Genomic DNA, 18,043 nt, shown 5'->3' on the forward strand with positions numbered 1-18,043 from the left:
TGAGATAGACCTTCCCTGCCAGTAACTTGACTACCTAGAAGAACAAAACTTAGCATTATTTGGAGGTAGGTAACCCAGAACTTCTACAGATATAATTGATAATGTCCAGCATACAATAAAAAATAACCAAACGTAAAAAAACAGGAAAATGTGACCCATAATAATGAGAATGAAGTTATAGAAGTAGACTCACAGATGACCCAAAGGTTGGAATTAGAAATAAGAATCACTGTAATGAGTAATTTAAAAAATTATAGAAAAGTGGACAAAATGGTGAACAAATAGAAAATTTTATCAAAAAAATGGAAACAGAAATTCTAGAACTGAAAATTATCCTCCTTGAAATTAAGAATTCATTGAGGTGACTTAATATTAGACTGGATAGTTGAAGAAAGGATCAGTGAATTAAAAGACTGGTCAATAGAAATTACACAAACTGAAGAATAAAAAGAAAAGAGAAAGTAAAAAGCAAACATAACAACCATCACATACAGAGTGCCTAAGACTGATCATTGTCAAGCAGTCTAACATATGAACAACTGGAGCCTCGAAATAGAAGAAAGAGAAAAAATACTTGAAAACATAATAATTGAAAATTTACAATATTGATGAAGAATATCAACTACTGATCCCAGAAACTCAGCAAATATCAAGCAGGAAAAATATTTAAGCACATCATAGTCAAACTGCTGAAAACCAAAGGTAAATCTGACATCCCATTAGGAAAAATGGAATAAGAACACAATGAAATGACATTTAAAAAACGTTAAAATAAAACAGAAAGCCAAGAATGCTATATCTGGTGAATATATCCTCCAAAAATTAAGGGAGAAAAAGAAAGGTGTTTTAAACTAAAAGTCAGAGCAATTTGTGGCCCTCATAATTATGCTACAAAAACACCAAAGAAAGTTCCTTGGGCTAAATGTGAAGTATTCCAGTTTAACAAGAAAAAAAAAAAAAAAAGAGCACTGGAAATTGTAATACGTGTGTAAATACAAAAAAAAAATTACATTTTTTTCTTAAAGGACTATCGATTATTTAAAACAACAATACAAATATGCAATGAAATTAATAACATATGTAGAAGTAAAATATATGGCAACCAAAGCACAAAGGGAATAATGGGGGATAATTGAAATTATGCTGTTCTAAAGTTTTTATATTTGATAAGCATTCTATAATAGTAATCCAAGCCAGGCTGTGATAAATTGAGGAGGCCTACTATAATCCTTGGAGAAGCAATTTAAATTACAACAAGTTACAATTAAAAAAGCAACTAGAGGCCAGGCGCAGTGGCTCACACCTGTAATCCCAGCACTTTGGGAGGCCAAGGTGTATCGATCACTTGAGGTCAGGAGTTTGAGAACAGTCTGGCAAATATTGGTGAAACCCTGTCTCTACTAAAAATACAAAAATCAGCCAGGCCTGGTGGTGCATACTTGTAATCCCAGCTACTGGGGAGGTTGAAGCAGGAGAAAATCACTTGAATCCGAAAGGTGGAGGTTGCAGTGAGCCAATATCATACCACTGCACTACATCCTGGGCAACAGAGTGAGACTGCGTACCAAAAACAAAACAACAACAGTAAACAAACAAACAAAAAACCCAAAACAAAACAACAACAACAACAAAAAGTAAATAGAGTAGATAAAATGAAAGATGTAAAACTATTTGGTTAATCCAAAAGAAAATAGGAAAAATGGCACATAGAAACAAAGTACCAAAGAACAGATGGAACAAATAGAAAACAAAAGCAAGATGGCAGATTGAAACATAACCATAATAGTGATTACATTAAGTAAAAATGAACTATAAACTTGCATGAATTATCTATTGCTGAAAAACAACTTACTCCAAAACATAGAGGCTTAAAATAACAAACATTTTTGTTTCACACTTTCAGTAGTTTAGGAATTCGGGAGAGACCTAGCTAGGTTGTTATGGCTCAGGATTTATTATGAAACACCAATCAGGATGTCAGCAGAAGCTGTAGAGAACTGGGGCTTGATGGGACCTGGAGGATCTGTCCCTAGATGGCTCACTCACATGGCAGTGACAGGAGACCTCTGCCTCTCAAGAGCCTTTCCAATGACTGCTTCAATGTTTTCATGACCTGACATCTAACTGCCCAGAGGGAGCAGTCCAATGGACAGAGCAGAGAAGCCACAGTACCTTTTAGGACTTAGTCTCTTAATTCATAGATCATCACTTAAGCTTTATTCTGTATCTTGGAAGGGAGTCACTAAGTCTAGCCTGCACTCAAGGGAGGAAAATTGGGCTCCACCTTTTGAAGGGAGTAATATATTAAAAAAGTGGGTGGGTGGGGCCAAGATGGCTGACTAGAAGCAGCGGTGATTGAAGGCTCCCATCAAAAAGAACCATAATTTGCGTGTGATTCCTGCACCAGCAACCAAGGTATCAAGATTCTCTCATCAGAACTGACTAGGTGGCTGGCATGATCCACGGAGAGGAAGGAAGAGCAATGTGGTGAGTGGCCCATCTGAGAGCCAAATGGGGCAGGTGAGCACTGACCTCCCAGCCAAGGGAGGCGGTGAGTGAGGGTGCTACCTAGCTGGGGAAACTGTGCTTTTTCCACGGAACTGTGCAACCCATGGATTGGAAGATCCCACTCGCGAATCCATGCCACGGGGGCCTAGAGCCCCAACCCCAGAGCCATGCAGATTCTCAAGAGCTTCTCAGCTAGAATCTGTTTAAGCCTGCCAGGCTCCTCAGGGGAGGGGCGACCAGAACCACAGCTGTGGCTGCCTGCTGTCTGAGCCATTTGAGCTCTTTAGGGGAGGGGTAACAGCCAGCACCGTATCTCATAACTGCCTAACACGCTGAGCTTCCTGGGCAGGGTAAGGGTGGCATCCATCTCTATAGCTCTAGGCCGTGTTTTCCCCTGCTGGAGCCAGAGGGGGTTGGATGGCTTGGTTGCAAGAGGTGTCCCCCACAGCCCAACACACCGGCTGTGGCAGACTGTGGTCAGAGCGCCTTTTCAGGCCTGTCCCTGACCCATCCTTCCTCAATGGGTGGGGCCTCCCTGCAGGAACTCCAACACCTACAGCCAGAGGCTCAGGGACAGAGGACCCTGACCTCCCTGGGCATAAGCCCCTAGTGGGAGGGGTGGCCACAGTCTCTGCAGACCACCAGACTTAGCCTCTCCTGCTGGTAGTTGTGAGGAATTCGGGCAGCCCAGATGAATGGGTTTTCCCCTAGCAAAGTGCACCCACTTCACCAAGGGACAGTCAAAGTGCTTCTTTAAATGGGTCCTGTTACCCGTGCCACCCAACTGGGTGAGACCGTCCAATATGGGTTGTCAGACACCCTATACCACAGCAATCCTACTGGCATCAGGTTGCTGTGCCTTGAGGTCAGAGATCCCAGAAGAAGGAGAAAGCACCCATTTTTGCTGTTCTTCAGCCTCCTTGAGGGACATCTCCAGGTGTGGGAGTGAGACGGATGAATAGGGACTGAAATGAACCCTCAGCAAACTGCAGCAGCCCTGTAGAAGAGGGAGTTGACCATTGAAATAAAAACAAAAAACCAGAAAGTGACAATGGCATCAACAACAAGAAAAACGTCCCCACAAAACCCCATCCAAGGGTCAGCAGCCTCAAAGATATAAACTAGACAAACTCATGAAGATGAGAAAGAACCAATGAAAAAATGCTGAAAATCCAAAAGACCAGAGTGCCTCTTCTCCTCCAAATGATCGCAGTGTCTCTCTAGCAAGGGCACATAACTGAATGGAGGATGAGATGGACAAATTGACAGAAGTAGGCATCAGAAGATAGGTAGTAAAAAACCCTGCTGAGCTAAAGGAGTATGTTCTAACACAATGCAAAGAAGCTAAGAACCTTGATAAAAGATTAGAGGAGCTGCTAATCAGAATAACCAGTTTAGAGAGGAACATAAATGACCTGATGGATCTGAAGGACACAGCGCAAAAACTTTGTGAAGCAGAAACAAGTATCAATAGCTGAATCGACCAAGTGGAAGAAAGGATATCAGGGTTTGAAGGCCACCTTGCTGAAATAAGCATGCAGACAAGATTAGAGAAAAAAGAGTGAAAAGGAACAAACAAAGCGTCCAAGAAATATGGGACTATGTAAGGCTGAATCTGAAGGAGACAGGAAGAATGGAAACAAGTTGGAAAACACACTTCAAGATATTATCCAGAAGAAGCAAGACCAGCCAACATGCAAATTCAGGAAATACAGAGAACACCACTAAGATACTCCATGAGAAGATCAACCCCAAGACACATAATCACCAGATTCTCCAAGGTCGAAATGAAGAAAAAAATGTTAAGAGCAGCCAGAGAGAAAGGCCAGGCCACCTACAAAGGGAAGCCCATCAGACTAACAGTGAACCTCTCAGCAGAAACCCTACAAGCCAGAAGAGATTGGGGGCCAATATTCAACATTATTAAAGAAAAGAATTTTCAACCCAGAATTTTAAGTCCAACCAAACTAAGATTCATAAGTGAAGGAGAAATAAAATCCTTTCCAGACAAGCAAATGCTGAGGGATTTCCTCACCACCAGGCCTGTCTTCCAAGAATTCCTGAAGGAAGCACTAAATATGGAAAGGAAAAACCAGTACCAGCCATGGCAAAAAAATACCAAATTATAAAGACCAATGACACTATGAAGAAACTGCATCAACTATTGTGCAAAATAACCAGATAGCATCATGATGACAGAATCAAATTCACACATAGCAATACTAACCCTAAGTGTAAATTGGTTAAATGCCCCAACTAAAAGACACAGACTGGCAAATTGCATAAGAAGTCAAGACTCATTGGTGTGCTGTATTCAGGAGACCCATCTCATGTGCAAAGACACACATAGGCTCAAAATAAAGGGATGGAGGAAAATTTACCAAGCAAATGGAAAGCAAAAAAAAAAAAAAAAAAGCAGGGGTTGCAATCCTGGTCTCTGACAAAACAGACTTTAAGTCAACAAAAATAAAAAAAAGACAAAGAAGGGCATTATGTAATGGTTAGCTCTTCAACAAGAAGAGCTAACTATTCTAAATATATGTGCATCCAATACAGGAGCACCCAGATTCATAAAACAAGTTCTTAGAGACCTACGAAGAGACTTAGACTCCCAAACAATAACAGTTGGAGACTTTAACACCCCACTGTCAATATTAGACAGATCAGTGAGACAGAAAATCAACAAGGATATTCAGGACTTCAACTCAGTTCTGGATCAAGTGGACCTAATAGACATCTACAGAACTCTCCACCCCAAATCAACAGCATATACATTCTTCTCAGTGCCATATGGCACTTATTCTAAAATCGACCACATAATTGGAAGTAAAACACTCCTCAGGAAATGCAAAAGAATAGAAATCATAACAAATTGTCTCTCCGACCACAGTGCAATCAAATTAGAACTCAGGATTAAGAAACTCACTCAAAGCCACACAATTACATGGAAATTGAGCAACCTGCTCCTGAATGACTCCTGGGTAAATAATGAAATTAAGGCAGACATCAAGAATTTCTTTGAAACCAGTGAGAACAAAGAGACAATATACCAGAATCTCTGTGACACAGCTAAAGCAGTGTTAAGAGGGAAATTAATAGCACTAAATGCCCACCTCTGAAAGCTGGAAAGACCTCAAATCAATACCCTAACATCACAATTAAAAGAGCTAGAGAGGCAAGAGCAAACTAATCTAAAAGCTAGCAGAAGACAAGAAATAACTAAGATCAGAGCAGAACTGAAGGAGATAGTGACATGAAAAACCCTCCAAAAATCAGTGAATCCAGGAGCTGGTTTTTTGAAAAAATTAACAAAATAGACCGACTGCTAACCAGATTATTAAGGAGGAAAAGAGAGAAGAATCAAATAGGCACAATAAAAAATGATAAAGGGGATATCACTACTGACCCCACACAAATACAAACTACCATCAGAGAATACTGTAAACACCTCTACACAGATAAACTAGAAAATCTAGAAGAAATGGGTACATACCTGGACACATACACCCTCCCAGCACTAAACCAGAAAGATGTCGAATCCCTGAACAGACCAATAACAAGTTCTGAGATTGAGGCAGTAAATTAATAGCGTAACAACCAATAAAAAGCCCAGGACCAGATGGATTCACAGCCAAATTCTACCAGAGGTACAAAGAGGAGCTGGTACCATTCCTTCTGAAACTATTCCAAACAATTGAAAAGGAGGGATTCATCCCTAACTCATTTTATGAAGCCAGAATCATCCTGATACCAAAATCTGGCAGAGACACAACAAAAAAAGAAAACTTCAGGCCAATATCCCTGGTGAACATCGATGTGAAAATACTCAGTAAAATACTGGCAAACCGAATCCAGCAGCACATGAAAAACTTATCTGTCATGATCAAGTTGGCTTCAACCCTGGGATGCAAGTCTGGTTCAACATACACAAATCAATAAACATAATCTATCACATAAACAGAACCAAAGAGAAAACCCACATGATTATTTCAATAAATGCAGAAAAGGCCTTTGATAAAATTCAACATCCCTTCATGTTAAAAACTCTCAATAAACTAAGTGTTGATGGAACATATCTCAAAATATTAAGAGCTATTTATGACAAACCCACAGCCAATATCATATTGAATGGGCAAAGGCTGGAAGCATTCCCTTTGAAAACTGGTACAAGACAAGAATGCCCTCTCTCACCACTCCTATTCAACCTAGTATTGGAAGTTCTGGCCAGGGCAATCAGGCAAGAGAAAGAAATAAAGGGTATTCAGATTGGAAGAGAGGAAGTCAAATTGTCTCTGTTTGCAGATGACATGATTGCATATTTAGAAAAGCCCATCATCTCAGCCCAAAATCTCCTTAAGCTGATAAGCAACTTCAGCAAAGTTTCAGGATACAGAATCAATGTGCAAAAATCACAAGCATTCCTATACACCAAAAATAGCAAGTAGAGAGCCAAATCATGAATAAACTCCCTTTCACAATTGCTACAAAGAGAATAAAATAGCTAGAAATACAGCTAACAATAGATGTGAAGGACCTCTTCAAGGAGAACTACAAACCACTGCTCAAGAAAACAAGAGAGGACACAAACAATGGAAAAACATTCCATCCTCATGGATAGGAAGAATCAATATTGTGAAAATGGCCATACTGCTCAAAGTAATTTATACATTCAATGCTATTCCCATCAAACTACTATTGACATTCTTTACAGCATTAGAAAAACTACTTTAAATTTCATATGGAATCAAAGAAGACCCCTTAAAGCCCAGACAATCCTAAGCAAAAAGAAAAAAGCTGGAGGCATCATGCTATCTGACTTCAAAGTATACTACAATGCTACAGTAAACAAAACAGCATGGTACTGGTACCAAAACAGACATATAGACCAACGGAACAGTAGAGACCTCAGAAATAACACCATACATTTACAACTATCTGATCTTCAACAAACCTGACAAAAAAAAGCAATGGGGAAAGGATCTCCTATTCAATAAATGGTGCTGGGAAAAGTACATTAAATTTTCTGCTATCCATATGCAGAAAATGGAAACTGGACCCCTTCCTTACACATTACACAAAAATTAACTCAAGATGGATTAAAGACTTAAATGTAAAACCCCAAACCATAAAAACCCTAGAAGAAAACCTGGGCAATACCATTCAGGATATAGGCATGGGCAAAGACTTCATGATGAAATCATCAAAAACAATTGCAACAAAAGCCAAAATTGACAAATCGGATCTAATTAAATGAAAGAGCCTCCGCACAGCAAAAGAAACCATCATCAGAGTGAAAAGGCAACCTACAGAATGGGAGAAAATTTTTGAAATCTACCCATCTGACACAGGTCTAACATCCAGAATTTACAAAGAACTTAAGCAAATTTACAAGAAAAAACAAACAATCCCATTAAAAAGTGAGAAAAGGATATGAACAGATACTTCTAAATAGAAGACATTTACGTGGCCAACAAACGTTGAAAAAATGCTCAACATCACTAATCATTAGAGAAATGCAAATCAAAACCACAATGAGATACCATCTCACACCAATCAGAATGGCAATTATTAAAGTCAAGAAACAATAGGTGCTGGCGAGGCTGTGGAGAAACTGAAACGCTTTTACACCATTGGTGGGAATGTAAATTAGTTCAACCATATGGAAGACAGTATGGTGATTCCTCAAGGATCTAGAATCAGGAATACCATTTGACCCAGCAATCCCATTACTGGGTATATACCCAAAGGAATAGAAATCATTCTACTATAAAGACAAATGCACACGTATGTTTATTGCAACTCAATTTGCAATAGCAAAGAGTTGGAACCAACCCAAATGCCCATCAATGATAGACTGGATAAAGAAAATGTGGTAAATATACACCATGGAATATTATGCAGCCATAAAAAGGAATGAGATTATGTCCTTTACAGGGACATGGATGAAGCTGGAAGCCATCATCCTCAGCAAACTAGCACAGGAACAGAAAACCAAACATCACATGTTCTCACTCATAAGTGGGAACTGAACAATGAGAACACATGGACACAGGGAGGGGAATAACATGCATCAGGGCCTGTTGGGGGTGGGAGGCAAGGGGAAGGAACTTAGAGGACGGGTCAATAGGTACAGCAAACCACCAAGGCACACGTATACCTAAGTAACAAACCTGAACACTCTGCACATGTATCCCGGAACTTAAAGTATAAAAAAAAATGCTAAAAGAAGTGAAGACTTTTGGTGATTTTTAAATTGTAAAATATACAAAAGATTTACCATTTTAACACTTTTTAAACATACAATTCAGTGGCATTAGTGCATTCACAACGTGTAGCCATCAGCACTATCCATTTCCAGAACTTTTTCGTCATTCCAAACAGAAGCTCTGTACCCATTAAACAGTAACTCCCCATTCTTCCCTGCACCAATCCTCTGGTAACCTTTGTTCTACTTTCTGTCTCTATGAATTTGCCTATTCTAGGTACATCATACACCATTTGCCATTTTGCATCTGGCAAACAATATTTTCAAGGCTTAGCCATGTTATAGAATATATTAGATTGCACTTTTTAAGGCTGAAGAATATTCCATTATATGTATACATCGTATTTTCATTCATTCATTCACCACTGGACACTTGGTTCTTTCTACTTTGTAGCTATTGTGAATAATGCTGCTATGAACATTAATGTACAAGTACCTGTACACTTCCCTGAGGTGCTCTGTCCCAGGGAGATGGGAGTTTTATCTATAAGCCCCTGACTAGGGCTGCTGCCTTTCTTTCAGAGATGCCCTGCCCCGAGAGGAGGAATCTAGAGAGGCAATCTGGTTACAGAGGCTTTGCAGTGCCGTGGTGGGCTCCGCCCAGTTTGAACTTCCTGGGGGCTTTGTTTACACTGTGAGGGGAAAACCACCCACTCAAGCCTCAGTAATGGTAGATGCCCCTCCGCCCACCAACCTCTAGTGTCCCAGGTTGACTTCAGACTGCTGTGCTGGCAGCAAGAATTTCAAGCCAGTGGATCTTAGCTTGCTGGGCTCAGTGGGGATGGGATCCATTGAGCTAGAACCCTTGGATCCCTGGCTTCAGCCCCTTTTCAGGAGAGTGAGCGGTTCTGTCTCACTGGCGTTCCAGGCACCACTGGGGTATGAGAAAAACAAACAAAAAAAACTGCAGCTAGCTCAGCATCTGCCCAAACAGCTGCCCAGTTTTGTGCTTGAAACCCAGGGCCCCAGTGGTGTGGGCACCCAGTGGAATCTACTGGTCTGTGGGTTGTGAAGACTGTGGGAAAACGTAGTATCTGGGCTGGAGTGCACCGTTCCTCATGGCACTGTCCCTCACGCTTCCCTTGGCTAGAGGAGGGAGTTCCCCAACACCTTGAGCTTCCCAGATGAGTCGAAGCCCCACCCTGCTTCAGCTCGCCGTCTATGGGCTGCACCCACTGTCTAACCAGTCCCAATGAGATGAGCTGGGTACCTCCATTGGAAATGCAGAAATCATCCACCTTCTGTGTTGATCTCACTGGGAGCTGCAGACCACAGCTGTTTCTATTTGGCCATCTTGCCAGCCACTCCCCTTTTTATAAATTTTATGTCTTTATTTATATTCTCATTTGTTCATATATTGTTTTCCTGATTCCTTTTAGTTCTTTGTGGTTTTGTTTGTCTCTTTGAGCATACATAACATAGTTGTTTTAAAGTCTTTGTGTACTAATTCTGATGTCTGGGCTTCTTCACGAATGGTTTCTGTTATTTATTTTGTTTCTTTGAACAAGCCATATTTTCTTGTTTTTCTTTCTTCTATGCATTGTGAGTTTTTATTAAATACTGGGTATTTGACTGTTACAATGTGGTAACTCTGAAAAACAGATTTCCTTCTTTTCCCAACATTTGCTCTTTTTTATTCTAATTGTCAAAGACTGTAGTAGTTTCTTTTGAGAATTTTTCAAACTATTTTTGCAAATCCTTGTCACATGTGATCACTTTGTTATGTTAGCTTGCTTTAGCTAATGTTTTCAGAGAGTTTTTTGAATGTGTGGAGCTCAAACAAGCAAACAATAGCCCTCCCCCCAGTAGAAGCCTAAAAGAGTGAAAAACCTCCTCTTCTAGTCTTTGCAGATGGGCTTTGTCCTGGGACACTCCTTTGCTACTTAGATAGGCTTTCTCTGAGTCTAGGAGTCAGCCTGAGGTGAAAACTTAATGTCATCTCAGATCTTTCCTGAGCATGCATCTTATTTGACCATGTGTGGACTACTGAATTCTTCCATATTTGTGGCTGCTTTTGTATGTCCTAATTTTCCAAAGAGTCTCACTCCAGCTTCTCCTCTGGGCCTTAGATGGTCTGTTGTACATCTCCATTTGTAATCTCTTGCCCAAAACATCTGTTTACTTGTAGTTCCCCTGTAGCTTTACAAATTACTAGGGGAAAAGTGCCCACTGCTCTTTCTTCCTGCATTCTCAGTTATGCCATACAGAGATGAGCACCCTACATCAGTCCTCTAGGTATTGCCTAGCCAGGTTATAACAGATGTACATAGCAATTTGCAAATAGGGTCTGCTCTATTCCTTCTGGTTTGAGGGAAAGAAGTGGAGACTGGGATCCTGACACTCAAGATTAAGGCTGCTGCCACACTGGAAGAGGATGGGGAAAGGATGAGTAAAAACCACCACAAAACTTTCCTATCATTTTTCAGATGGCTTTTTTTGATTAGATGTTTTCTTAGGAGTTGTAATCTTTGATTATTCTCCAGAGCTCATGCAAAGTTGGCTTACACAGTTTGTGTGTGTTTCTGTGGAGGAATGAGAGCTTGGAGTCTCCTAGTCAGTCATTTTGCTGACATCATGCCTGTGGATATATTTTAAAGCCACCAAAGTACTATGATGAAAGACAGACTGCTGAAATAGGAAGAAACTGCATACTATTTTTTTTGACACACTTTAAATATAGTAGAATTACTGCTAAAAGTAAAAGGATGGAAAATACATACTACATAAACAGTAAGCACAATAAAGCTGGGGTGGTTGTATTAATCTCAAAATAGATTAATAATAAGAAATGTTACCAAAGATAAGGAGGGGTATCTTAAATGATAAAAGGGCCGGTTCTTCAAGATGACAAATAATCCAAAAAATTTGAACACAATATTACATCTTCAAGGTACACACAAAACAAGCTGGGCCCCATGGTGCATGCGTGTAGTCCCAGTGACTTAAGAGGCTGAGATGGGAGGATTCCTTGAGTCCAGGAGTTTGAGGCCAGCCTGGGAAACAAGACACCACCTGTATTAGTCCGTTTTCATGCTGCTGATAAAGACATACCCGAGACTGGGCAATTTACAAAAGAAAGAGGTTTAATTGGACTTACAGTTCCACTTGGCTGGGGAAGCCTCAGAATCATGGTGGAAGGCAAGGAGGAGCAAGTCCTGCTTTACATGGATGGCAGCAGGCAAAGAGAGAATGAGGAAGATGCAAAAGCAGAAACCCCTTATGAAACCATCAGATCTCATGAGACTTATTCACTCCCATGAGAACAGTAGGGGGGAAACCACCACCGTGATTCAATTATCTCCCACCAGGTCCCTTCCACAACATGTGGGAATTACGGGAGTACAGTTCAAGATGAGATTTGTGTGGGGACACAGAGCCAAACCATATCAACATCTATTAAAAAAGTACACAAAAAGCAAAAATTGGCAGAAGTACAGGAAGAAAGAGGCAAATCCACAATCATAATGGAAGTCACACACACACTTCTCTCATAACTGATAAAAAATACAGAAAAACAAGCAGTAGGGATATATAAGATCTGAATGACCTGATTAATAAACTTAACCTAATGAGCATATACAGAACATTTCATCCAATAGCTGCATAATAAATGTCAAGAACAGTAAAGGTTTTAGATTTTGCCCTACTTGCATGCTAATTAGTTAGCCTCCCAGTTTCATGGTTGCTGGAGAAGGTCTGAGATTCCCACGTCAGAGAAAAAAAAGCCTTATAATTCACAGCACAGCAAGTATACTGAGCTTCATGTTTGCCTTGGTTCCTTTTATTTCCTTGCCAACTCTCATTGGGGTAATGTAGTATGGCCCATGTGGATGCTATACAAGCAGTGAGTTTTCATCACAGCTGAGGAAACTTGAGATTAGGAAACCTGAGGCTTTTATCATAGGGTGAAAGCAAATCTACTCAACTTTTGCCCCAGAGGGAGTCATTATCTTTATTACAGTGGCCAGCAAATTAAGCTGCCCTCTGTTCCAAATGAATACATTATCTCCATCTTCAAAGGCTGTTTGCTATGTAAATATCTTTGAAAAAATAAAAAAGGCCATTACCATTAGTGTCTCTGCTTATAAGACATACAGAAACATGGGAACCCATAGAAACTTATCTCTATAAATAAGCATTCTGTGTAATTGCACATGGAATACTTACCAGGATAGACTATAGCCTGGGGCATATTAAAAACAATAACATGTCAATGACATCTAAAGGATTGAAATTATACAGAGTACATTCTCTGACCATATTAAATCCCCTCCTTCCCCCCCAAAAAATAGAAACCTAGAAAATTATAAAGTATTTGGAAATTAAGCAACATACTTCTAAATAACCTATGGATCTAGGAAGAAATCGCAAGGGAGTTAGACAATATTTTGAACCAAGCAAAAATGTAAACACAATGTATCAACAGTTGTGGGATGTAAAGGGATGTATTTATTGCACTAAGTGAATATATTAAATTGGAAAGTGGTTTTAAACTAAATGATCTAAGCTTTCATCTCAATAAGTCATAAAACAGAAGAAATAATGAAACACAGAGAAGGTAGAAGAAAATAATTAAGAGCAGAAACCAACGGAAAACAAATCAACAACAGATAAAATTAACAGAGTCAAAGTTGTTTCTTTGAATAGATTAGTAAAATTGATGAATTCTGTCAAATAAAAAACAACTCCAAATTTAGATAAGAAGAGACTTTGACTGAAAGATTATTGCAAGGGTGGGGGGAAAGGGACTATTGCATTAAGGAGAATGCTCTCACCATGAGATCTGTAAGGGTCTCAAAGGTTAAGCAGAAAAGGATTTTTCTTTTATAAGGAGGAGTAAACAAACCTGCAAAAAACCCAGAGTGTGAGAAATGGAAGAACAGGATTACAGGTTGGAGGGGAGATGATCAGACAATAGATTAGAGGATGTTTTATCCTGAGGTCCGCCTACTCTTGAGAAATGCCATTAAGGAAGGGCTGTATGTTGTATGTTGGCTCATAGTGGAGGTGAGTGAGAATTCTGGGACCTGGGGGAAAGACAGAATCTTAACTAAGGTTAGGTTAACAAGTATTTTGTTCTGATTGAACAGTGGGGAACTAATAGTTTAATAATTTATGAGGCAAAGAGTGGGAATTTGGAGTGCCTGTGTTTGGCCTCATCATAGATGAACAAGGTGGCATCTGTGAGTCATATGGGGGAAGTTATGTAGGGAGGAGTGTTTCTTTGCAGTTAAGTCTTTTTCTGGAATACAAAAAAGTAAGGGGATTTCTTAATGATTGCTATTTTCTGGAGCCCAGGGCTCTGGTAAAATATAACATTGTCAATTTCTAAGGCTACTGACCAAAAAAAAAAAAAAAGAAAAAAAAAGATATTACTACAGATCCTACAGTCTTTTAGGGATATTAACATATTAACTATTATTACGTACAACTTTATGCTAATAATTTGACAATTTAAAGAAAATGGGGCCAGGCGCAGTGGCTCACACTTGTAATCCCAGCACTTTGGGAGGCCGAGGAGGGTGGATCATGAGGTCAGGAGATTGAGACCATCCTGGCTAACACGGTGAAACCCCGTCTCTACTAAAAATATGAAAACAGAATTAGCCAGGCTGGTGGCGGGTGCTTGTAGTCCCAGTTACTCTGGAGGCTGAGGCGGGAGAATGGTGTGAACCCGGGAGGTGGAGCTTGCAGTGAGCCGAGATCATGCCACTGCACTCTAGCCTGGGTGACAGAGCGAGACTCCATCTCAAGGAAAAAAAAAAAAGAAAACGGACAGATTTCTTGAAAAATACAATTTCCTAAACCAACACAAGAAGAAATGGAAAATCTGAATAGTGCTAAAAAATGTTAAAAAAAATCAAGGCCACATGAAAAACTGTTCTAAGTTTTAAAATTCCAGGTCCATATGGTTTTATTCGTGAATTCTCCCTAACATTGTAGGAGGAAAAAAATTGCCAGTTGTTCACAATTTTTTTCCTCAGAGAATAGATAAGAGGAAATATTTCCCAGTTTCTTTTATAAGAGCAACATAAGCCTGATATCAAAGTCTAGCAAGGATATTGCAATAAATAAATAAAGGAATAAATAAATAAATAATGAATAAAAATGCAAAAATTCTAACAAAATACTGTTAAGCCTAATCAACCAATATTTAAAAGGGACACTACCTCATGACCAGCTGCATTTTATTTCAAAAAAGTAAGGTTGGTTTAACATTTCTAAATCAATTTGTTTCACTGCGCTAGCAAGACAGAAAATCAAATGTAATTTTCTTAAAAATTTTAGAAAAATGTAATGAAAGTCAACACCTATTTATGATAAATCTTCTCAGCTGATGATGACTAGAAAGAAATGTTCATAAATTAATAAAAGATATCTATGACATATCTACAGCTAACATAATCCTTAATCATAAAACGTTGAATTTTTTTTCCCTTAGATTAGAAGAAATGCAAGGCCAGGTCTTATAAACTTTAATCAATATTATACTGGAGGTCCTAGACAATGTAACAAGGTAAGAAAAAATAAAATAAAATGCATACAGCTAGAAAGGGAAAAGATAAAACTGCTTTTTTTAATAGATGACATGACAGAAACCAGTTGTATTTCTATATATAAGCAACAAGCAATTGGAAAATAAAATGAAAAAACACCATTGATGATAGTGTTAAAAATACTAGACACCTACAAAAAATTTAATAAGAGATATGCAAGATCTCTTTAATGAAAATTATAAGCTATTACTGAAAACTTGACCTAGAGAGTTATAATATGTTTCATCATAAGACTCAATACTATTAAGATGGTAATTGTTTGCAAATAGATTTCTATATTAAATGCAATATCAATGACAATCCTAGCAGATTTGTACAAATTGAAATTGATAAGCAAATTCCAGAATAGCCAAGACAACTTTGAAGGAGAACTAAGCTGGAGTACTGAAACTGCCTGATTTTTAGATGTACTATGAAGCTTCAGAAATTAGGCAGTGTGGTCCTAAGAGCTAAGATCAATGCAACAGGATAGAGTCAAGAAATAGACCCACACATATACAGCAAACTGATTTTCAATAAAGTCACCAAAGCAAGAAAATATTTTTTCTTTAAATTTATTTTAAATATTTATTTATTTATTTACTTATTTATTTATTTGTAGAGACAGGGTCTTGCTCTGTCTTCCAGGCTGCAGTTGCATGATCATAGCTCATTGCAGCCTCAAACTCTCAGGCTCAAGCGATCCCAAAGTGCTGGGATTATAGGGATGAGCCACTATGTCTAGCCAAGATTTGTTTTCAATAAACAGTGATGGAACAACTGGAGAAGACAAAATGAGCCTTAACCCCTTCCTCAAACTATGCACAAAAATTAATTTAAAATGAATGGAAACCTAAATGTGACAGGTAAAGTGTCTAGAAAAAAAGCCAGAAAATATATTCATGAACTCTTGGAAATCAAATAGTTATTAAACAGAACACAAGGGCGTTAGTCACAAAAGAGAAATTGGTAAATTGAATTTGAAGGAATTCAGAACCAAAATATGACACTTTGGCATGTGAGCAAAGTGCAGAAGCGGGAAAGTCACCCTTTGACCTTCCTCATCCTTTTCCCCTGAAGCAGGTCATAGAATCTCACGTGAAATGTGCCCTTCCTATATCTGGAGGAAAGGAGCGTCCTTACCACAGGGAAGAATTTGAACAAACAGGCCTTCTATGTTCTGCTAGTTTATTACCATTAGACTATACCCCCTTCATCCAATCTTACTTCTTCATTCTATTCACGTCTTTATCTAACCTAGCATAAAAAATCCACAAGTTTACCTTTTCTTTTAAGTCTTCATTTCTGGAGACTTCTGTGTCATTTAAAACGTATATGCTTTTCTTCTGTTAATTTGCCTTTTGTTATGGGACCTCAGCCATAAACCTAGCGATGGGAGAGTAAAAGAGATTTCTTTTCACCTAAACATTTCATAAAAATTAATAATGTCTGCTTATCAAAATACACCACTAAGGAAGTGAAAAGGCAAACTGTAGAACTGGAGAAAATGTTTGCAAATACATTCTAACAAAGGACTCACATAAAAATATATACGATAAATGCCTATAAATAAGAAAAAAGAAATAACCCAGTTTATACAATGGGGAGAAGTCTTCACCAGGCACTTCACAAAAGACGATATTAGAATGACTAATAAGTATGTGAAAAGGTGCTCATTCTCATTAGTCATGTGAAATGCAAACAAAACAAAATAAAACAAAACCCCAAACCAAACTAACCCACAATGAGATACCATCATGCATCCACTTTTCTGGCTAAAATAAGAATGTGAAATAGCTGGAAATCTCACACATTGCTGGTGGGTATGTAAAATGGCACAATGGCTTTGGAAAATTATTTGGCTCTTTTTGATAATGTTAACAAACCAAACTTGGGTCCACAGCAAAACCAAAAGCTGACATGGAGATTTGCTGTGAGAGAAAGTGAGGCATTTACGGCACAGTGCCAAGCGAGCACTGGGCGGTTAATGCTTATGGCTCAAACTCCCCAGCAGCTTGCAAACAGGGCTTTCAAAGGCAGGGGTACATAGCAAGAAAGCAGAAGTTACAAACAAAAGTGTAAATCAGTACATAGAGGTTATACATTGGTTAGGCTCAAAAAGGAGGGGTATCTTGAAGTGGGGGCTTACGGGTCGTAGGTGGATTCAGAGATTCTCTGATTTGCAGTTGGTTAAATAAATGAGGCTTTGTCTAAAAACTTAAGGTCAGAAAAAAGGAATGTTAAATTGCAACCTGTGGGGATAACTCTCTTCAGGCCCCTCAGGAAGAAATTTTTATTTATTTATTGCTGGAGTGTGTAGTGGCACAATCTCAGCTCACTGCGACCTCTACCTCCAGGACTCAAGCCATCCTCCCGCCTCAGACTCCTGAGTTGCTGGGACTACAGGTGCCCACCACTAAGCCCGCCTAATTTTTGTATTTTTAGTAGAGACTGGGTTTCACCATGTTGGCCAGGCTGGTCTTGAACTCCTGACCTCAGGTGATCCACCCACCTCGGCCTCCCAAAGTGCTGGGATTATAGGAGTGAGCCACTGTGCTTGGCCGAGACAGGGTTTTGCCATGATGGCTCAAACTCAAGCGATCTGCCCCGTCAGCCTCCCAAAGTGCTGGGATTACAGCACCCGGCCAGGAAGAAATTGAGAACAAAGAACTACGGTTAGAGTTCAGTCCCTAGTTCCTCCTTCTCTGAGGTCTGCATGACAGCGGTCAGCATT

This window comes from Pongo pygmaeus, chromosome 11, assembly GCF_028885625.2.
Source record: "Pongo pygmaeus isolate AG05252 chromosome 11, NHGRI_mPonPyg2-v2.0_pri, whole genome shotgun sequence".
Taxonomy (NCBI): Eukaryota; Metazoa; Chordata; class Mammalia; order Primates; family Hominidae; genus Pongo; species Pongo pygmaeus.